The 16,830-nt window shown below is 42.4% G+C and overlaps 1 protein-coding gene across 10 annotated transcripts in view; it reads right to left on the bottom strand.

Annotated features, from left to right (window-relative positions):
• The window catches only part of FRMD4A (FERM domain containing 4A), a 584,597-nt gene that overhangs the window by 214,516 nt on the left and 353,251 nt on the right, over window positions 1-16,830 (bottom strand). The window lies entirely within an intron of this gene.

Genomic DNA, 16,830 nt, shown 5'->3' with positions numbered 1-16,830 from the left:
AAGAAGAAGGAAAGAATTTGAGAGACCCATAATCTGTCCACATAGTGTCTCCAGAGGGCGTGGGCCATCTGATGGGGTACCATATGGACGCTGGATGGGGTTTTCAATTCTAAGAGGTGTGTCTTAGGCACAGTAAAGGATCTCGGGGTTTGACCAGAAGGGATGGTCTTTGCTTTAAAATGGACCTCAAGTTCTTGGACACGGAGCATCTCAGTGATAACTATGTTGCACTGATGACAAGAGACCCTTCTCCTGTCTTGAGGGGCAATGTGAGCTGGGGGAGAGGAAAGAATGAGTGAATCCCTGCTACCTTGGTGAGTGAGAACGTAGTCAGATTTAATTGGGTTTAGAGAAGTAAATTAATGTGATGTTTTTTATATCCAAAGTTGCAGAGCAAAAATTATAGCCACTACACTAATGAAAAGTACCAAGTTCTTAACTCTGGGATCTGAAGTCACAGTTTTCCTAACAAGCTCAAGGCAATATATGGGGCACTTAGGAGAAGATTGCTCAGCTTGGGTCTTAGCCAGAGTACCACTGTTGGTGGAGAAAGATGGATCCCCTCATGCCTTTGTGATTCTGCCCAGCTGAGGACAGACGCCAGCGTGGGAGCAGATCTGAGTCTGGCCTGCACAGCCCCTTCCTGGGAGCCACAACATCAGACAGTCCTGGACTCCTCGTTCAAGGCCCAGGGTGACCTTGAACAGTCTCTGAACTTTTTGGTGCCCATTTCTTCACCTTTAAATTGGACCTGAAAATAATATCCATCTCCAGCCTTATGAAGAGTATGGATTTAACACATATTAAGTATTTCCAGAACCATCCCATGGATAATAATTGATAGTTGACCTTATAAGGAATACATATTCTGTACCAGGCACAGTGCTCAGAACTTTCCAAATGTTCATTAGCGGGATCATCCCAAGATTCCTATGAGGCGGAAACTGTGTTTATTTCTCTTTACAGATGAAAAACTTGGGGTTTAAAAAAGATTAACAGGCGGAGGCAACCCTGTTCATAGATTTGAACCCAGAGTCATCCTATTAAGAGTCTGAGCCCTTATCTTCCACGCTTGACCACCACGTACTACACAAATGAAACCTTGGCAATCACAGTGAGCAGGCCACGAACTCACTTTATATACAACTATTAATTATGGATCGGATCACAGTTGGAGTCGGCTGGGACCTGGGAGCTGACAGTACACTGTATTGTTACATTAGTTCCTAACCTGCAGCATATGGATGTAGATTTAAGTTCCATTTCCTGTCTTTCTAGGGAATAACACTGGCCTCTTCTCCTTCCATATTCAATCAGATTTCAAGGATAAAGAAAGACCCCCTCTGGGGCAGGTTAAAGTACTTGACTGGTTTTAAGTGAACCCCATTATATTTTTATACCCAATCCTTTTTTCGCCTTACTCCCAGGTCAATGAAAGGCCAATAGTGAACCACTTCAATGAAAGAGAAAGAATTTCATCTCCTCTTGTGGCCTGAGAGTAAGTACTTAAAACCATGGTCCCCCGGGTATATGAAGAAATCATCTAATAGCTATGTTTTATTTTGTTATTTTTTTAAATAGCAATGTCATTTTTTTAATAGCTATAGTTTATAATCTTGTTATGTTCTCATTACATTAGATTATTGCTTATTATTTTTTCCTGGTTGGGAATCCTGGTTTAGACCGCTTCAGCGCACGGCAACAGAAACCCAGGGCAAGTCTTTCTGAAACACAGACAAGAATCAATCAAAACATCGCAAGCTAATTAATGTAATTTGGAGCCCCTGGGAGCAGCTGTATTACAGTGAGCACCATAGTATAAAATTGGTGTACATTACAAGTACACTCAAGTCCGGAGGTTAGGTCTTTCACCAACCCCTCTCTGTTTATTTACTCAGAAATATACATTAATAACCATAGTTAACAGTTAGTTGGCACTTAGCAAGTGCCAGATGCTGATTATGTGCTTTACATACAATAACTCATTTAACCTTCTCAACAGCCTTATGAGTTGATACTATTATTAACCCCATTTAGAGGGAAGGGAATTAAGGAACAGAGAGAGGTTTTATAACCCATCTCAGATCCCACAGATGATAAGTAGGGAACAGCCAGTTATCAAACTCAGGCAGTCTGACTTCAGAGGTGGTGTTAGCAACCTCCTTCATCTTGCCTTCCACATGTCAAGTGTTTGGAGGCATCGTATCCCTTACAAATAGAGCCTAGCAAGGTATCTGTCTGCTGGAACTCAATACTTGTGATTTATTTGTTGGTCCATTGCCTCGTTACGAAAGGGGAGTTAAGACAGAAATATTTGTGAAATTGAATGGAAAAAGTTTTCAGCAAGAATTCCTCTTTCGGTTGTAACTTCTAATGGTGTGCAGGCGACACAGATCCATCAGTCTCTCAAGCAAGCAACGTGAATGTCTCGCCCTCTCGGGAGGAAGAGCCCCAGGATTTTAGAGAACACAGCCCCCTGTGCCTCAGGGAGAAAAGGCAAGTCAGTGTCTTGGAGTTGCGATGGGGCTGGAAGCTGTCATCAAGTGATGACTTGTAATGTGATGATTTCTCCTGCCACCAAATAAAACTCAGACCTACCCCAAATTATAATGGCAAAGAATTCATTATAATTCTCCTTATAAATAAGGTGAGTTCAGGGTAGCAAGTTCCTAGGCTTCTGACTCACCAAATAGGAAGCTGGTTAGGTTATTTGTTGAGATGCAGATTAGCTACACAAGGTTAGAACTCAAAAAGAGATATCTCAGTGGAAAATAAAAAATGTTGGCAATGCCTGTGCATAGAGGGCATTTAAACCTTGACGAGCTCATCTAGGAAAGATACTGGAGGGGGAAAAGAGGGCCCAGGACCCAGCTGTAAGGCAGTGGTTCTCAGACTTAAGCCAGCATCAGGATCACCTGGAAGGCTTGTCAAACAGATTGCTTGGTCTGCCCCGTGTCCCCCAGAGTTTGATTCCTAGGTCTGGGTTGGAGTATAAGAATTGGCATTTCTAACAAATTCCCAGGATGTTGATGCTGCTGGTTGCTGAGTACCACTATTCTACCACTTTCTCTTCACTCTGCTCCAGGCACCCTGACCATCGTGCTGTGGTCCCAACTCCTCAGGCTCACTCCACCCCAGGGCCTTTGCACTTCCCTCTGCCTGGATTGCACTTCCCCAGATACCAGGCACAGTCAAGCCTAGATCTTTTTCAGATCCTTGCTCAAATGTTATTAGTCTTTTCTGGCCATCTTTTCAGTAGACAGCATGGAAGGAAGTTTTAATTTTTTTTCATAGCTGTCACTCAATTCTTTAAATGCCAAAAATCACAGTGATCTATGACCATCTTCCTTAAAAATAGCAACTCTTCCCTCTCACCCTCCGGCTGCTGCCCCCCATCCCTAATCCCTTCTGTTTTATTTTCCTCTGCTGCCCTTATCACCTCCTCACAGCCTCTACACCGTATGCACTTGCGTGTTTCGTTTATTATCTGTCCCTCCCAGGAGGGCAAGGATTTATGTCCATTTTGTTTATTGCTGACTCTCCCGAGCCTAAAACAGTCCCTGGCACATATTCATTCAATAAATATTCATAGAAAAATGGATAAAAAGAATGAATGAACCTTCTCACATGTAGAATTCTGGTTTCAAGAATTAATTCTGATGGAAATCCTTCCGAACCAGTTGCCTCCATCTCAAAAATGAAATATGACCATGTTGCTCCATTCTAAAAAAAAAAAAAATCTCCTCCTGTCCCAGGGTAAAGCGAAAGGTCCTTGGCAGATATTCATCAGTAGGCACTGGCTGCCAGCCCTGGTGGTCCAGTGGTTAAGACTGGCGCTCTCGCTACAGTGGCCTGGGTCTGTTTCTCCCTCAGGGAACCAAACCACCCATCTGTCGGTTGTCAGACTGTGGTGGCTGCATGTTGCTGTGATGCTGAAAGCTCTGCCACTGAGATTTCAAATCCCAGCAGGGTCACCCGTGGTGGACGGGTTTCAACAGAGCTTCCGGACTAAGACGGACTAGGAAGAAGGACCTGGCTGCCCACTTCCGGAAAAATTGGCCGTGAAAACCCGGTGAATAGCAGCAGAGTATTGTCTGATGTGGCGCCAGAAGGTGAGAGGATGGTGCAGAAAGACCAGGCAGGGTTCCGCGCAGCTGTGCACAGGGTCACTAGGGGCTGGAATCAACTCCCGGCACTGAAAGCAGCAACAGACCCCGGTTGGGGCTGGGATGTGACAGGGAACAGATTCTGAGGTGGTCCCCGTCCTCCTCGTTTTGCTTACAGCCTGGTTATAAACAGCGCCCTTGAGCCTCACCGCTAACTCGTCCCTGCTGGCTTTCCCCCCAGCAGATGCTCATGCAAGTCCCTGTGCTAGCTCACGGTGTCCCTCTGCACAGACCTCCCCTGTCCCCGTCACCTGGCAAACTCCCCTCGCTCCTCACCCTCAGCTCAGACGTCTCATTCTCCCGAAGGCTTCCCAGAGGACCCCTCTGAGCGCTCTGAAATAGCCCATGCATCTCTACACAGAGCACTTGATTATAAGCATTTCTGCATATGCCTGGACTCCTCACTGGATCGGGGGTTCCTCAAGGGGAGGGATCATGGCAATGCTTTGTTTGTTTCTGTTTGAAGATTTCTGTGTTATTCTAAGTCCTCAAAACTGTTAATCTATACACAGTGTATTTAATTTTGCTTTATCACGTTCTTTTGGCCAAGCATTGTGATAATTACCCAATAGAGCTTTATAATTAAATCTATCCAGCTAATAAAAAACAGGAGAATCGTCCATGATGGTAGAAAACAGCCTTTGACCAGTGTTTATATACAATTCCATGTAATCGTTTTAATAAAGGCGGCCTAAATTATAGTCAGTCTGAAACTGTAAGTGGGTGTGTCTCTCATAAGTGAGCGGGGGCCAGTTTCGAGGTGGCATGCCCACATCAAAGCCAGTTTGCTGGACTACTTGTGCTGTGTTCTGAAGATTCCTAAGAGCCTTCGTTGAGGTCTCATCAGAGCACTTAATAATCCAGCAGGTGTAATTTCTATCGTGAAATGGATGTCCTTCCATCTCTCCTCTTCACCTCTGCTTAGTAAACGTTACATTGTTTGGATGTTGGTTTCAGAAGCTTAAGGTTCTTCCTTCGTTTGTATTCTTTTACCATCTCTAGTGTGGCCTTGGGAAGATCTTCACAGGTCTTTTCTCCTACCTCACTCCTTTTTTCACTCTCAAAAATCCAAAACAGAGCAAATAAACATTATGGTCTGAACAGCTGGTCCTAAGCAGAGACCAGGCGCCTGGGGACAATTTTGGTCATGAGTTCTCAGTAGAAGAGGGACTATACAGTGGAGAGAAAGGAAAGTACCTTTAGAGTCTTCAGAGAATGCCTCCTGTGCTCTTTACAAAGAAAATTCCCTTGGAACCCTCATACGCTGCTGGTGGGAATGCAAACTGGTGCAGCCACTATGGAAAACAGTATGGAGATTTCTCAAAAAAGTAAAAATAGAACTACCATATGATCCAGCCATCCCACTACTGGGTATTTATCCAAAGAACTTGAAATCAACAATTTAAAGAGATTTATGCACCCCTATGTTCATTGCAGCATTATTCAGAATAGCTCAGACATGGAAGCAACCCAAGTGCCCATCAACAGAGGAGTGGACAAAGAAGATGTGGTATATACGATGGAATACTACTCAGCCATAAAAAAGACAAAATTGTGCCATTTACGACAACATGGATGGACCACAGAGGCATTATGCTAAGTGAAATAAGCCAAACAGAGAAAGACAAACACTGTATGATTTCACTCATATATGGAAGATAAGCAAACACATGGACAAAGAGAACCAATTAGTGGTTACCAGAAGGGAAGGAGGTGGGGGGTGGGCATAAGGGGGAAAGGGGCACATATGTGTGGTGATGGATAAAAGCTAGACTATTGGTGGTGAGCACGATGCAGTCTCTACAGAAACTGACAAATAATAATGTACACCTGAAATTACACAATGTTATAAACCATTATGACCTCAATAAAATAATTGAAAAAAAAATCCCTTGGAAACAGTTATAACCTAAACTGGGATCAGGTAATAATAATAATGGCTATTACTTATTGAGTGGTGCCAGGCGCATTTTGTGCACGATCCATAGTCCTTACAGCAACACTGCACAGGAGGTGTTACTCATTCCCATTGTATAGATCCAGAAATTGAAGGTTAGAAACATTAAGTAACTTGCCAAAAGTCCACACCCAGAAAGAGGCAGATTTGCATCTGAGTCTGTCTCCAAGGTCTCCATAGGGTGTTCTTTCCACTGAGGCTTCATTTTGAGTAAAAGCAGAAATTGGTCAATCAAGGGCTCACAGCGAGAGGAATCTCAGGGTCAGTTTCTGGTGGAGGGGATGCGTGGAGGGAGAGCTCAAGGAAGGAACAGAAAGCAGGAAGCACCAAGGATAACATTCAATTGGGGGACGTTTTTGCTGATCCCTGCCCCCAGCTGCCCCTGGCCATCAAAATCACCCCCACCCAAGCAGAGCTCTGCAGACACAAGGAGGCACTCTCCAAGGGCAAGTCCAATGACAGGGCACCGCTGAGTCACTCCCAGCCCCAAGTTTGCTAACCTGGCGTAATCCTTGTTATGTACTTTTATAACAGTTACTTCAGGATTCTCCCTATTTTCACCATAATCCTAGTGGTTTGCGCAGTCCCATCTCTGATTCTGCTCCTCATCCCTGTAGGGCTTTGAAAGGGTCAGTCTGAGTCTTCAGGCGGGGCCTTCCTTATCTGTCCACACAGCAGGCTGAAACTGATGTCATGATCCACTTTCCTGCCCAAAGACGCCGGGAGCCATAGTCATGGTGGTTAGGAGTACCGGCCACGGCACTAGACTGCCTGGGTTTGAACCACGGGTCAACAATGGACCAGTTGTGTAACCTCAGGCTAACGAGTTCTGACCTCCTCTTAGTCTTGGTTTCCTACCCATAGGGTCACTGTGAGGATCACATTGCCTACCGTATATAGAGTTGGGCACAGAGCATGTGTTTAAATAAATAGGTGCTATGAATATTCTTATTTGCATTTCTGCATAGGCTAAGGACAAGAAATCTGGCAGCTTTTTTCTATACAATATCCCCTTGCCCACAACATTAGATGTCGATTCTTGGTTGAAGCCCTTTACCTAAGTGTTAGGAGCTTTATTGAGATCCCAGGTGAGCACGTCCTGCAAATAAATCAAAGGGACTATCCGTGTCCTAAATAATGGTGTCCTGGCGCCATCCCTGTTATGTGAGTGCACTGTGTGCCCTCTCCTTGTAAAGAGTGCTCACCCGGCTCATCTATGATCAACTTAAGAGGGGACTGAAGTCCGTTTAAGGAGGCAACTTCACTCAGCCATTGCGGGTACGTCGTTTGCTTTATATGGATGCCCCTGGGATGACGTTCAGACACAGAATGTACCCCTAAAGGGTGGCTCCATCTCATCCCCAGATGCGTTGTGTAGCATATCCATGCCATACGTGAGCTTCTGGTTCCTTCTGCCTGCTCAGAGCCTTGCAGCCCTGGACCACTCAGCAAGTCAGCAACAGCACTGACTAATGTGATGCAGAGCTCCTCACGTTTTATTCCATTTCTTGGGAGTCTAAATTAAATTCCATTTTAAGTAAGAAAAGGTCTGCAGAGAGAAAAAGGAAATGAGCCTGACTTTTAGACATTTGTTCAATTTCGGTTCAGTGGGAAATCCAAGGTGGGTTCCAAATTAGACAAAACGAAATACCCTGAGGGTTCGTTCCCAGGACACGTGCGGGGCCTGAGTGACTGTGTTCTTACTCATGGTTCACGGTAGCGCTGGGAGGGTTGACAGCTGTGTAAGCTCCTCCTCTGGACAGAGGAGGAAAGGGACACTGAGGAGTCCCTGGCCTGCCCAAGATCCCCCAGTAAACTTGTGGGGCGCTCAGAATTAGAACAGACAGCTTCTTACGCTAGGTCATGAGCTCTGCTCCCAATGTCTGTCACCTACCAGAATCTGCACAGGCTTGTTGCTAGATCAAATACTTACACACTCATAAGTTACTTCCTCCTGTCATGAGTTCCTCATAATACAAAAGTACCTAAAATTCTTTTATCTTAAAAGTTTAATGTCCTTCTTTAAACAATATTTTAAATGACGAAACATCACATGCATTCAGAAAAGTACAGAAAATATATCAGACTAGCGTAAAACTGCCATTAGGATTGAATATTTTGCCTTATTTGTTTTAGACTGCCCTTCTTATTTTTTTAAATGGAGATATAATTGACATATAACTTTGTGTAAGTTTAAGGGCTGCAATGTGTTGATTTGGTACATTTATATTTTGTAATTTGATTATCCCTGTAACACTTCTGTCACATCTTATTGTTTCTTTTTTGTGGTGAGAACGATTAAGATCTAGTCTCTTAGCAACTTGGAACTTTATAACACAGTATTGTTGATTATAATCACCATGAATTTATCTGCTAGTTGCAGGTTTGTACTCTTGAACTCCAGCCCCTGGTAACCACCGTTCTTCTCTTTGTTTTCACGAGTTTGGCTTTTTTAGATTCCACATGTAAGTGATAGCATGCAATATTTGTGTTTCTCTGTCTGACTTTTCTCACTTAGGATAACGAGCTCATCCATGTCATTGCAAATGGTGGACTGCCTTTCTCATTGAGAGAGAGACAGACAGACAGACACCTCTCATCCTTTCTCCTTCCCACCCCAGAAGTTGAGACCCTCCTACAGTTGCTGTATATTATTCCCATGTTTTTTTGTTTTTGTCCTTTGACTACATATGAATGTAGTATAAACAATATAGACTGTTTTGTGTGATTTTAAATCTTACAGAAATGCAACCTGAACGTTTATCTTTTCACAAGGTATTTTTCATTCAACATAGAGTGTTTGAGATTTGCCAGTATTGACACATTCAGATTTAGTCCATCCATTTGATTCCATGGTGCAAATAGACCACAGGTTGTTTATCTGCCTCCCACAGAAACGCTAGTTACTTCTAAGTTTTCACAATGACAGTCGGCCGGCGCCTTTGCTCTCACTGTTCTCTCTGCCTGGCATGCTGGACCCCCAGTTATTCATTCATTCATTCAACAACCTTCTCGTAATGTCCACTTAATTTGCTCCCTTATTCCTTCAGGTTTTTACTCAGTTGTCACTGGGGTTGCCAGGTAAAATACAGGATGTCCAGTTAAATTTGCATTTCAGATAAACAATGAGTAACTGCATAGAAGAATGTCCCAAATATTTTATCAGATATGCTTGTACTCAAAAAAATTCACTGATTATCTGAAATTAAAATGTAAGCGGGTGTCTTGTATTTTTATTTGCTAAGTCTAGCAGCTCTGACTGTCACACTTTCAATGCAAACATCCTCATCCATCCTATTAAACTTTTCAATCCCCTCCCCAATACTTCCTATTCTTTCTCTGATTTAGTTTCCTCACAGCACTTATCACTAATTTATGTGCCATGTACTTTCCTTCCTTATTTTGCCTATTTTCTGTCATCCTCCTGACATAGAATGTAAGCTCCCTGATGACAGAATTTTTGTTTTGTCCCCTGCAATATCCGTGATACCTAGAATAGCAGGTGGGACACAGTATATGTCAATAAACATTTTCTGAATGAATGAATAAATGAATGAAAGAATGCAAAGACTATCTTTGTATATATCTCCTTAGTATGTATATGAGAATTTCTCTAGGATAAGTACTTGGAAATGGAATTGCTATCCATAGGTGTGTGTCTTTATTAGGTGCTGTCAATTTGCTGTTCAAAGTGTTTGAACTAATTTCCATTCCCATCAACAATGTATAAAAGTCCCTATTTCTCCACATCCATCCTTTTTTCTCTTTCTTTCTTTCTCTCTCTCTCTTCCTTCCTTCTTTCTTTCTCTTTCAAAATACAATAATTTTAATTTTTTGGTAGCCAACGATTGAAACCAGCTTGAAAACATACATACCTGCTAGTGAATTACAGCTAGTGAATTCATAATAAACAGTAATTGTTAATCCAAAAGATGTCAGATGTTCTTAGGGGCTTATTTAAAAGGTGAGTTAATTATTGTGGATGTGAAAACAATCCTAAGCTATGGGATCTCTTGTGTAAGATAAAAATTGCACGAACTAATCACGACTGCAGTGACACTGAAAAGGCCACTACACAAATTTTGAAGGAAAATCTACCTTATTATTACTTTTCAACTAAAAAGCAGGAAGTTTGGCTAAGAGTGATAAAAATGGAAACACACAAAAACGCATGGCAAGTTCTTTAAGAGAAGATTCAGAACTGTCAGATACATGGAACTCATATCAAAAGAGAAAATTTGATAAAGTCCTTTGCTATAGAATATGGTTAATCTCTTTTAGGTCTAAAAGATGAATGTAAGCTATAAATTTAAAAAGCTGTGCAATCACAGAATACAATGTCATGATACATTTTAATGGGTTCTTAATCTCTTCTTGAACAGTCATGAATTAGGTTGTGGTCTATCGCAAAAACGGTCACAAGCCCTCCTTCCTCCCTGTATCCAGGCTCCTTATAATATGATTGTGAAGTGACATCTAGAGGTGACAATGTGCCAGTTCAATAGTTAGCCCTCAGAAAGTCGTTCATGCTCCTACTTGATCTCTGGGAACACTGCCTCGTTGGTCAAGCCTGGTGATCAAGCCTGGGCTAGTCTGCTAGAAGATGTGAGACCAAGTGGATCAAACCTGAGTCAGCCTGGTTGTCCCGGCTGCAGCCCCAGAGAAGTGAGAGAGCCCAGCCAAATCCAGCTTCACTGGCAACTAACCACAGACGCGTGAGGGAGACCAGAAGAACTGCCCTGCTGAGCCCAGCCTGAATTGCTGACATAGACAATCACAAGCTGAATAAACGCTGCTTATTTTAAGCCACTGCATTTTCTGACTATTCATTATACAGCAGTAGTTAACTGCTAACACTGGCTATTTTTTCTTCACCCTACAGAAAGCAGAGCTGTTAATTTCTTTTCTTTCACTATATTTATGCTGATGAAATTGGTGAATATATCTTGATTTGCAAAGGGCTTGATGGTGAAATAATTGATAATTTTTTTCAACAAAATATGCAAAGGCTTTATTGAGCACAAAAGCAACTGGAACCAATAAAAAATCATGTACAGAGCTGGGCACCCATCTGTGACACACACAGCTCCATCACACCATTCCACCCTGGGCAGGCACTAGCAGCCACTGCAGCCTTCACCAAGAGCACCCTACTTTTAAAGCCTCTGGAATTTTCATGACAAAAATGTAGTAGTTTGAAAAAACTTGTCTTTTTAAGGAAATTTGTAAGAAAACGAAAAGTGCTTCTGAAAGTTGACTTAAAAAAAAAAAAAGGCATTCTGAGCATATCCTTTGGGCTCAGCCAGGGGCAGTTGCTGGCTGGCTGGTGATGAATTGTTTGTTTTCTTCATGGAAAGCAAATAAAAACTACAAAAAAAACCCCTGACTGAAACCTTTGAAAATTCAAATAAATAAAGTTAATAATGAGGAAGAATGGGTCACAAAGGTTTTTTCAAGGCCAAACTTTCATAGTGAGCCAGTGCTAAGCTAAACACAAAGCTAAGTGTTTTTTCCTACACATGGGAAGATCACCTCCATAAAAAGAAAGTTTTGCAAATGGATGCAAAGAGTTGATGGGGAACTATGAGTTTTTTGTAACTCTAAGTTCATTTCATGTTATGAAAATCATTGTGTTGGGGGTAAAATAAAGAAAAATACCCTCAGTCTTCTTAGTTCACTGACAATGTCTTAGATCTCCAAGAATTTAAGAGAGAAGCTAGTGGACCAGAGACCATCTTAGTTCACTGTGTACATGAAGATGTATTTTTTGACATTTCTATCTGCGGAAGCCTAAAAACGCTCCCTAGTTTGACGTCATCCAAGGGAACCTCTAGCGATTAAACTGGCATAGCATATAAAGCAGGCAGAGAAATGTTGCTCTTTCCACCCACATGGTTATGGGCGTCCTGGTCCTCAAGATGCTGAGGCACCAAAACAGAGAAGAGAAACTCTGAACACTGAAACTGACGGCTTTAGCTTTCTGCAGTTTTCTTTAATGCAGTTCAGTTTTCTGAAGTGAATAGGCATGATCCAAATGCTCCCCAACTTTTGGTTTCCTTTTTTCTCCTGATGATAAATAAATAAATTCAATAGATGAATCCTTTATATTATGTAAAAGAATGCAAAATTTATGAGGAATGTAAGATAAACCATGAGACTGAAAAGAAGCATCCAAGAATATAACAAGTGTTGGCGAGAATGGGGAGAAATTGGACCCCTCATACATTGCTGGTGGGAATGTGAAAGGGTGCAGCTACTTTGGAAAACAGTTGGGTAGATCCTGAAAATGTTAAACACAGAGTCAACATATGACCCACTCCTAGGCATACACTCAAGAGAAGCGAAAACGTACATCACGCAAAAATTTGTACATGAATGTTCATAGCAACATTAGTCATGATGGCAAAAATGGAAACAACTTAATTGTCCATCAACTGATGAATGGAAAAATAAAATGTGGGGTATCCATACAATGGAGTAGTATTCAGCCATGAAAAGGAATTAAGTACTGACACATACTACAACATGGATGAAGCTTGGACACATTATGCCAAACGAAAGAAGTCAGTTATGAAAAACAGCATATGGTATGATTCCATTTATATGAAATGTCTGAAATGGACAAATCTATCTATAGAGAAAGTAAATTAGGTTGCCTAGAGTTGAGTGAATGGGGTGATTGTGTCAGGGTTTCTTTTGGGGGTTGATGAAAATGCTTTAAAATTGATTGCAGTGATGATTGCATTACTCTGTGAGTATACTAAAAGTCACTGAATTGTATGGTATGCGAATCATAAGCATCCTCCTTTCCTTAGGGCACTATACCCAGGCTCTGGTGCTCGTCTTTGCTCTGCTCTGCCATTAGGGTCCCTGGTGTTGGAGAAATTCTATCATCATAACAAAAAGTCAGGAGACATTCCAACAGGAGTCTAGATGAATCCTCTCAAGTATATGATCTCCATTCATTCATCTAATAAAGGTTTATTGAAATCCCACAACAAGCCAGGCACTACTTTTAGTACTAAGGATACAGTTAGGGAACAAAATAGACCCCTCCCCCAAAAGTCCTTGTCCTCTCTTCATGAAGCTGACATTCTAATGGGAGAGGCAGGAGATTAACAAATAAGTAAATAAGTTCATATCATATGAGATGGGACTGGGCTGGGGTTGGCAGGGCGGTAGATTCTGTGGAAGCTGTACTGCAGGGAGAGAGGGCAGGGCCTTGGGAAGATGATTGCCATGAGTGGGCGAAGAGGCCGGGAAGGTGGGATGAGCCTTGACCGACTATAGACCCAACACTTCTCCACCTGCCTGGGGCACCACTGCATCCAGAAAGGACACGGCCATGGTTGAGATGAAAGACCTGTCAAGAAACTCAGTGTGGCCCCTTCTATGGCCAAGAAGGGGAAGGCGCCAGTTGACACCTCCTGTTGTAAAGGGCGTTGGAACTGGGGGTGGGCACTGGCCTCATGTGCTTTTTTCTGGGGCTAATAGGCAGAGTGGAATTTGGTTTCAGCGAAACATTTTACAAAGTTTCTCGTATATACTTGAATTCAAATAGGTGTGTATCCTTACCATGGGCAAGTTCATAACTAGCGAAATAACTGTATTAAAATGTCAATTAATGGAATAAGATGGTAGATATTGAGTAAATGTATCCGATATGTCTGTGACGGGTACTGACAGTAATAACATTATCAACAGTATGATCAATTGATATTGATTAATAATATCAGTAATCATGACATTCAACATTATTAACACAATAGCAGTTGTAATCTAATTAAAGAACTTACTGGTCTCTTGCTGTGCACCACGGGGCCTTGCGGTTGGTTATGAACTGATAGCTGGTTTTATTAATCCCTTGGCTGATTTATGAAGAATTCTTATCAAATTTTTAAAATGAGAAAAACTTAAAAAGAAAGCTCAAAAGCAGGATGCAGAAAGGTCTGAGAAGAGAGAATGATGGACTTAACAATGGGAAATGTAGGTTTAACCAAAGAAACTGCATATACGTAAAGTGAAAAAAGTAGTCAGGATCTTTTAAAAAAAGGAAATTCGGAATTTTATTGATGGCAAGCTTAAGAGGAGCCGAAAGTGTCATGCAGTGGACCCAAAAGCTAATGCATTACAGTATATGAAATATACTATATAGTATATATATATATATGTATATAAATATAGTATATGAAATAAATCAGAATGTTCTTGATAAGGGCGGTCGCAGGACCAATGTATTCAGAACGTATGTGAATGACTGTGTTCAGTCTCACGGCTACATTTTAAGATGCATGTTTGCAAATTTAACTATGTCAAGATGCGAGCAATTAGGATGGGAAGTGTTCAGGGCCAACTTCAGTGGTTGAAGGAAATGGGGATGTTTCGTCCTCAAAAGAATAGCTTTAGTAAAGGGACGCTGGAAGCCAGTGACCCGGAGAGTTGTCCTCAAGAGATTAGGTGTGTTAAATGCTGGTGCGTGAAACTAGGACCACCACAAGGGGCGTGGGGGCTTATAAGAGTGCAGACTCCACAGTGATGTATGGAGGGCTTTGTGTAACTCGGAGCTGCTAACCTACGGGATGGTTTCCTTGTGATGTAGTGGGTGGGTGTCCTGTCACCAGGAGTGTCCCTGCAGAGGCTGGGCGCCACCTGTGATCCTGCAGTGCTGGGAATCTCTGCCCTGAGTGGGCGGTTGGACTCCTGACCCTGAGGTCCCTCTGCCTCTCGGAGTCAGGGGCCAGCACCGCCAAGGAAGACTTTCAGTTGGGTGGGTGGCTCAGGCTCTGCGGGCTCTCAACACTAGTAATTTGTACTCAGAGAACAAGCATCACATTGTCTGAATTTAACTGCCACTGAAGGCAGATTTGAGGAGTAAGCGTTATCCGGAGTGGTGCTGCCTGCAGGTAAATTAGAAATGCAAATCTCTCCAAGATAGAAGCCTGCTTTTCAATGATTGGGCCCAGCACCCACTGTGGCTGGCTGACCTCAGTTGGCCCCGAATCCTTTAGTAGGTTTCATCTCATCCTCCCTTCCCCGTGGTCTGTTTCAGGGAGCCCCCCTCAGCTCTGTTCTCTGAGCCGCCCTCTGCGATCTGCCTGGTCACCACTGTAGACTGTTCACCTTGGTGTTGCTTTCTGCCTTCTCTTGTGGGTCTCTGGCTAGTCCCTCACTTCCAGAGGCTGCCTTCACCTGGCTCCTGTGCCGCACTGCGCCTTTGGCTCCACATCGGATACTGGGGTTCAGCCTGGCCCCTCAGTCTGGATTTTGAGGATCGTAGCCCAAGTCAAGGCCTTTAGTGCCCTGGAGGAAAGGTCCAACAGGTAAGTGTGTAGTTGGCACTCACAGGCCTGTACAGTGTCATTTATTGACTATCTACTATGTGCCAGACACCTAACAGTCTATATTTCATTCAATCCCTATGATGACATTTCAGAGAAGGTATTGCGCCCATTTTACAGAGGAGGAGCCTGAGGCTCAGAGGCTAAGTAACTTGCCCAAGTTTACTCAATGAGCAGTAGAACTAGAATTCAAACTTCCCAAATCTACATTTTTCTCTAGTTTTCAGTCAGCACCTTACTAAAACTATGCCAGGTTTTCAGTAAATATTTGTTGGTTATTTCTTTTCTTTCATTTGCTTCTTTTTAGAGAAAGAAGAAAAATATCCCACTCATTTTCCAAAAGACAGGCCGTAATCGTATGGCTTTTGCATAAACAGTGGTTGAGCGCATTTAAAAGGAAACCTTTGTGTTTGACAAATTTGCTTTCAGGTTTTATTCTTGGATAATTCTAAGTAGGAAAAGCATTGACTTTGTGGGTCTAATGAAGTTTCGGCTCTCAAAACAATTTAAATCATGATGAAATTTTTACTCATTTATTTTTTTTTGGTGAGGAAGATTGTCCCTGAGCTAACATCTGTGCCAAGCTTCCTCTATTTTATGTGGGATGCCACTACAGTGTTGCCTGATGAGCAGTGCTAGGTCCGTGCCTGGGACCCGAACCCTCAAACCCTGGGCTGCTGAAGCAGAGCGCGCAAACTTGACCACTATGCCACCAGGCCCGCCCCATGATGAAATTTTTTTAAAAATTCAGTATTGCAGGGGTCGACTTGTTCTTCTGGATAAAGACTCTCATCACCAAGATGTGGCTTTAGTTTGATGAATGACAAGAGAGGTGATGGCCCAATTGACAAATGTATGGGGCACCAAATGTGGCAGAGAGAGCAGCTCCTAGCTGGTGTGTAACTCAAGATTTATAAGTACAGATGGATGAGGAGGGTTAGGCCCAGACTGTTGGGAGATTCTTCAATTTTACCCAATTCTTCTCTCTTGTTGTATCTTAATACTCTTTGCAGACTTTATTTAATAATAAACACAGTGTTCTTTTATTTTTCCTAGGGAAAATAAAACTGCCCTGCCATTAAAAAAGAGATCCCTTATCTCAAATTGCCTGCAACACGTTCTCTTCCTCCTTACTGATTGGCTTTCTCCTGTGTACTTATCACTTCCTAACATAGTATGTGTTTTATTCATTTGTCCATTGCCTGTTTCCCCATATTAGACCCTGATTTCCATGAAGGCATGGTCTTCATCTATTTTTTTTTCTATTGTATCTCAGAGCCTTGAACAGTGCCTGACACATACTAGGCTCAATATATTCTGGTTGAATGAATGCACAACAAATGATCGTTCTAAATAACCCCCATGCTAG

The sequence above is a fragment of the Equus asinus genome, chromosome 29 (assembly GCF_041296235.1).
Source record: "Equus asinus isolate D_3611 breed Donkey chromosome 29, EquAss-T2T_v2, whole genome shotgun sequence".
Classification (NCBI taxonomy): domain Eukaryota; kingdom Metazoa; phylum Chordata; class Mammalia; order Perissodactyla; family Equidae; genus Equus; species Equus asinus.
Note: the sequence above shows the minus strand (reverse complement) of the source record. Positions and strands in the feature narration are given on the sequence as shown.